This window comes from Leiobunum rupestre, chromosome 1, assembly GCF_980474605.1.
Source record: "Leiobunum rupestre chromosome 1, qqLeiRupe1.1.hap1, whole genome shotgun sequence".
Taxonomy (NCBI): domain Eukaryota; kingdom Metazoa; phylum Arthropoda; class Arachnida; order Opiliones; family Sclerosomatidae; genus Leiobunum; species Leiobunum rupestre.
This window is the reverse complement of record NC_143384.1, coordinates 30,722,254-30,728,542: the sequence shown is the minus strand read 5'-3', so window position 1 is coordinate 30,728,542 and position 6,289 is coordinate 30,722,254.

Sequence of the window (6,289 nt, the reverse complement as noted above, 5' to 3'; positions counted from 1 at the left end):
GAGATAGAAAGCGCAAGTGATGCCAGATCACTAAACTAAAATATCCTTTTCACGGCGTTAAAATTTCCCTTTTCGTGTCAAAATTTCACTAGGTTTCAACAACCCGCGAGACATTCATATTTACATAAAAAATACATAAGTATCCTTGGGAAAAATTAGTTTTCATTGTTTTGAAAATAATGATCCCTGTAGGCCTGTACTACAGAAAATATAGCGCCCTCTATATTCTCAATATCAAACTACATACACATAATTCATGTCTAATATTCTTTAATTGTTCAGTTTAGATCTTTAACGAAGGCTTAAATTAAATACCAAAATAAGATTTTCGGTTAAAAATATAAATGGCTAATTTTACTGTATTATTTTTTTAAATTAAATAAATCTAGTAAGATTTTGTGAATTCTTAAAAACTTTGCTTTAAAATCATCCTCCTTACAAATTTTCGACGTCCATATTCCTCTATATGCCAATAGTGGTGGGGTGTCGGAGTGGTTAGCACTTTCGCCTCGCAGCAAGAGGAACCGGGTTCGATCCCAGCTTGTGGCACTGGCTGAACAACTCCTTCTGCGTAGAGTTTGCAAGTTCTCTCCCCACTGGATTAAGGGGTTTTCCCCGGAGATCTTCGGTTTCCCCTTCCACAAAAACTTGTTGAGGTTAACGGTAATAGTTAGTGTAGGGAGCTGTTGGCTCGCGTGGCGTGAAGGGCTTGCCACCACCCTCCTACGCATTGTAACCCGGGCACCTGAAAGTCGCATGATGACTTAGGCCTATGGTGGTGCGTTGGGTATTAGCCTAGCTGATTATTATTATTAAAAGGTGGGTAAAAATGCCGACCCACACGGCAAAATTTTTATTTTTATGAAAGACCAATAAGAAACTGCTATTTCATTACAAGGCCAAAAACACGAAACTGTGCAAGACAGGAAATTCATCTTCATAGTAATTAAAATTTCGCCGGGTGTTTATGTGATAAATTTCCCTCGATCTGACATAACTAGAGATGTGAGCCGGTAAATTTACCGGTAATGGTAAAATTACGCTAAATTTACCGAATGGTTTTACTGGTAAACTTACCAATTATTTTCATAAAGCAAAAAACACCCAAAAATATTTTTTTAAACTTCAAATAAAAGAAGAAACAATTACATTTTACATTGGACCAGAAAACCAAATCATTTTACTGTTAAAGACTTCGAATTCCCGGCACTGTGATTTTACGTTCCGTACATTTAAATTTATTTCTAAGGGGTTATCTAAGAGGTTGTAAGTTTAATGTAACCTAAGGCTATGGTAAAATTAAAATACTATTTTAATAATTATTGTGACATCAAACCATTATTTTGATTAAATAAAAAGTTAATGGTAAATTTACTGGTAAATTAACATCACTAGACATAACTGGATGGCGCCACCGAAGTAAAAGCCGCGAATAATAATTAACTTTTTGATTTAGTAATCCAATTTTGGAAATCTTAAGCGAACGAATATATTGTAGAATGAGTTCATTGAACTCCTATAAAACTGACAAGACTAAAGAAATATTGATCTATTTACCCAATTAAGTGTTGAACAATAAACAAAGCCGTTTTTATTTAACACCTTATTGAGCCCCAAACACTTGCCAATTTTAGGTCGATGGGCCCCTTAAATTTTTGCTATAAAAACTAGCAAGTCCTGCGAAATTATTATCAGATAGCTCACACAAAAATAAAATGAAAACCTCATTGGCTTTTGTCTTATTTAGCTTTTGTTTAATATATGGCTTTAATTGTCAAGATAGCTGCAGAAACAGAAAAGATGAACAATATGGAAAACAATTTTTGTAAAGTGTCTAGTAAGTTTTTTCCCCAAAATACTAAAGGAACATTTTTAATTTATAATTTAAACTACTAAGTACAGAATATTTTAGGTCCAAATATGGACGATCAAGGCCAATGCGTAAGGAAAAATATGTTGGTAAGATAAAGCTTGGATTAGTTTGTCCAATTATTTAGTTGGTTTAGTACTGAACCAGTAGCGCCGCCAGGATTTTTTCCCAAGTATAGGCACCGATGAATTTAGAGGACCCCTCTACGCAATAATTTCAATCGATAATTTCACGTTTTTTTCTTTTAACTAAACTCTCCGTTTTGAAAGAGTTCACCGTGTTTCTTATTGCAAAATTATGTGAAGCTAAAATTAAATTAATTTTTTCACTTGTCCCCCAGTTTAACCAACATTTAGATATCCAATATCCCCAATTCCAATAATCCCTTATTTTAAATATAAAAGTCGTTTTACTCAATGAATGACACTCTGCGATTAGAGCTCTTCCCAAATTCATCAACCACTAACATCGGATGTTCTTTTAAATGATTCGATCAATCTCGATTAATGGATTTGGCCAGGTTGGAAAGTCTATCCACTCGCATTGTTGTCCGTAGACGCGTTTCAATTCTATTCAAGGAACTATAAACTCCTTTCAGAAATAGTATTGGCCACGGGAATACACAGAACAACTTTATAGTACTTAACAAAGTCGGGAAAGCCACCGTTCATCGTCATTAGATAGTGATAACAGTCTGTTACACTCTAAAAAAGGTTGGGTTAAAAATTGGACAAAACATATTTTGACTGATATTGAGTCAATTTTGACCCTATTTTGGTTATTATGGATATTTTGGATTAGTATGTTTTACCGTATGCAATTGGGTTATTTTGAAATTTACCACTTCAACCATACTTGGGTTATTTCTTACCCAAAACAAAGTATCAAAATATAATTTCGTCAGCTGTGGTTTCTACCTTTGTCAATTTTTTCATTCGACATAAATCTCGCCAAATTTTTACCACTAGTCACTACCAACAGACTACAGTACCGGCTACCGGCTTACAATCTAATACAATAAAAGGAGGAAAGTTCATGTAATGGTAATTTTATTTTTATCTAAGAGGAGTATAATTGAACTTCATTAGCTTATTGGATTAACTTAATAAGCTATAGCTTTTGTTCTAAGTAACAAATGTTTACATTGAAGAATAGTAATTTTGAAATAAAGCCTTTAATGGTTAACAACAGCATTAGGTTATTGACCCAATTAATTTAGTAAATACGATGACCTAATTATTTGGGTCAAATTAATAGCACAACCCTTTATTTTGCGCTATTTTTTAACGAAGCCCATAATTTTGGGTTATTTATTTTTGCCCAACCATTTGGGCAGTTGTTAATTTACCCAATTTTGGGTTATTTATTTTTACCCAAACTTTTGGGTTATTTATTTTTACCCAAACTTTTGGGTTATTTGTTTTTACCTAAACATTTGGGCAGTTGTTAATTTACCCAATTTTGGGTTATTTATTTTTACCCAACCATTTGGGCAGTTTTTAATTTACCCAACTTGGGCTAGGACGTCATTTTCTACGATAAAGTTTTCCGAGTCGGGGTCAGACGCAGTTATTCCTTTAATTAGGCTATTATTTTCTAAAAATCGGTTTACCATTTTTGATATAAATTTATCGATTATTTGGTAGTAAGTTGATCTCAACTGTTCATTTAAGGTCTTTGCTTCAGTGTCTCGGTTTCCTGTTGTACACGTTACCACACTATACTTTAGTCTTTGATTAGGGATTATTTTTCGTTTTCTTAAAGCTAAAGGTGCAGTGTTGCGATCGGGAACCGTGATAAAAACGGATGCTGCTAACTTAGAAGCTTCGTCCCAAATTTTTCGGGGTTCCTTACTTCCTCTAAGATATAGTTATGGTAGCTTTGCAAATAGCGATAGCTTCAGTTAGAACGACTCTCGAAATTTGTAAATATTCCGACAAGGAGTTGGTAATACCTAATATTTCATCTAAAGCCGTAATCAAAATCAAGTTAGTGAAGTTTTGTAATACCAAGTTCTCCAATGCTAATATCCCAGCAAACACAAACACGTCCTATGGACATCCGATAGACGTCACACTCGGATCTTGCCTTCGTCCGTAGGACATCCCAAAATCCGGGGTTGACGTCGGTTGGACGTCAAAGGACGTCCAAATGTCCGGTTTGTCTATAGCCGTAGTACGTCCCGGGGACGAGTTTTCGGACGTCCAACGGCGATTACGGCGGTCGTCCCCTGGATGTCTTTCTATAAAACCTAGATATGTCTTTGGGCCTTTAATTTGGTTCAATCATGGCTCAATAGGGATGAAACTAGGACGTTCATTGGATATCGTATTCTGAACAAATAATTTAAAAAGCCAAACTTGATATTAAAATTTTATTAAAAACATTAAAATACAAGATAATGGAAAAATCCAGCAACAAGTGTACAATTTGATTGTAATAACACGAACTCTGCAAGTATTAGCAGTTAACATATAAATTACAAAACTTATATAGTTATTTAATTTTTATATAACAAAATAAATTTCGAACTAAACTATTAAAAAATTAATGAACTTCCTTATACAAATGTAAAAAAACAATAAATTAATTTTTAAATCAGAAGCAAAATAAAACTAAGCCATTTAATACTATTCCTTAAAAAAATTAAGACTATCGAATGAAAAATGTACTCTAGAACTTACTGTTTCTCGAAGCTTAATTTTAATATCTATCCAAATCTTACTTTTGGAATTACAATTTAACTATATAAATTATCACAGTATAAAATAAAGCTTTAGGCGAACCGTTCAGTGAGAGTAATGAATAATAAACTTAAAAAGTTAAATTGAAACATGTACAGGTCCAAAATGAACTTTAAAAACAGCGAACCTTCCCTAATATTCGGAGAATTCAATGCAAATCTTACTTTTGTAATTACAATTTAACTATATAAATTATTACAGTATAAAATAAAGCTTTAGGCGAACCGTTCAGTGAGAGTAATGAATAATTAACTTAAAAAGTTAAATTGAAACATGTTATAACGGATGGAGATCCCCTTCCCTGTGATACCACAACGTAATATACAGAGACAGTGAACTTCCACCAGCTATATTCGAGATTAACCCTCGGTTAATCAACGTGCGTGACTGAACATAAATCTAAGCCTTTGGTAGTGTAGGTGGAAGAATCAATTTCACCAATAAATATATTAAACAATTTATTTCTTATTTAATAAATTCTTAAATAAACAAAATCAAATAAAGTATTATAATAATTAATTTCAATTAAGTCCTTTTTCTCACCAAATACTCCATGTCCCCGCGCCTCTGTTAAAATCTTTCGCTCTCAATTTCCACGCTTCTCTTTTTCGTTTAAAACTCAAAGTCCCTTTTATATTAGGGAAATCCAATATAAAAAATAAACTAATAAAAAAACTATGTTCTTTCGCGGCGGCGGCGGCGACATCTGGTAGGAGCGGTTTCTTAACTTCGATTGCAACGGATGGCGGGAGTTTTAAGCTCCATCCGTTGTAATGTACAGGTCCAAAATGAACTTTAAAAACAGCGAACCTTGCTTAGTTTTGGAGAACTCAACGCAAATCTTACTTTTGGAATTACAATTTAACTATATAAATTATTACAGTATAAAATAAAGCTTTAGGCCAACCGTTCAGTGAGAGTAATGAATTATAAACTTAAAAAGTTAAATTGAAACATGTACAGGTCCAAAATGAACTTTAAAAACAGCGAACCTTCCCTAATATTCAGAGAATTCAATGCAAATCTTACTTTTGGAATTACAATTTAACTATATAAATTATCACAGTATAAAATAAAGCTTTAGGCGAACCACTCAGTGAGAGTAATGAATAATAAACTTAAAAAGTTAAATTGAAACATGTACAGGTCTAAAATGAGCTTTAAAAACAGCTAACCTTCCCTAACATTCGGAGAATTCAACGCAAATCTTACTTTTGGAATTCCAAATCCAATATATAAAATATAACAAAATGAAATAAAGCTTTAGGCGAACCGTTTAGTGAGAGTAATGAATAAAAACTTATAAAAGTTAAATTGAAACATGTACAGGTTCAAAATGAATAGACTTTGATCAAACATATTTTCTTCCTACCTCTGTAAAAGACACATTAAAAAAATCGAGTTAAAATCATTTAAAAAAACCCAATAGTTTTTTAATAAAATTCTTACTCTTATGATATATTATCAGCAATACTAGAGATTACTATGTTATTATCTTTAACGTTTGGGTAGAATGCATTATGGACTTTATGGTGACCGATTCCAAACTGTCGAGTAATGGCGTCGTACAAAAGAAACTACAAACTGGGCTACCAGATATTTTAAAAGGACTTTAGCTCGGCCAACTTAGATCAGCTTTTTCGCAGTAATTGGCTGTGATTGTAGAAATAATTCC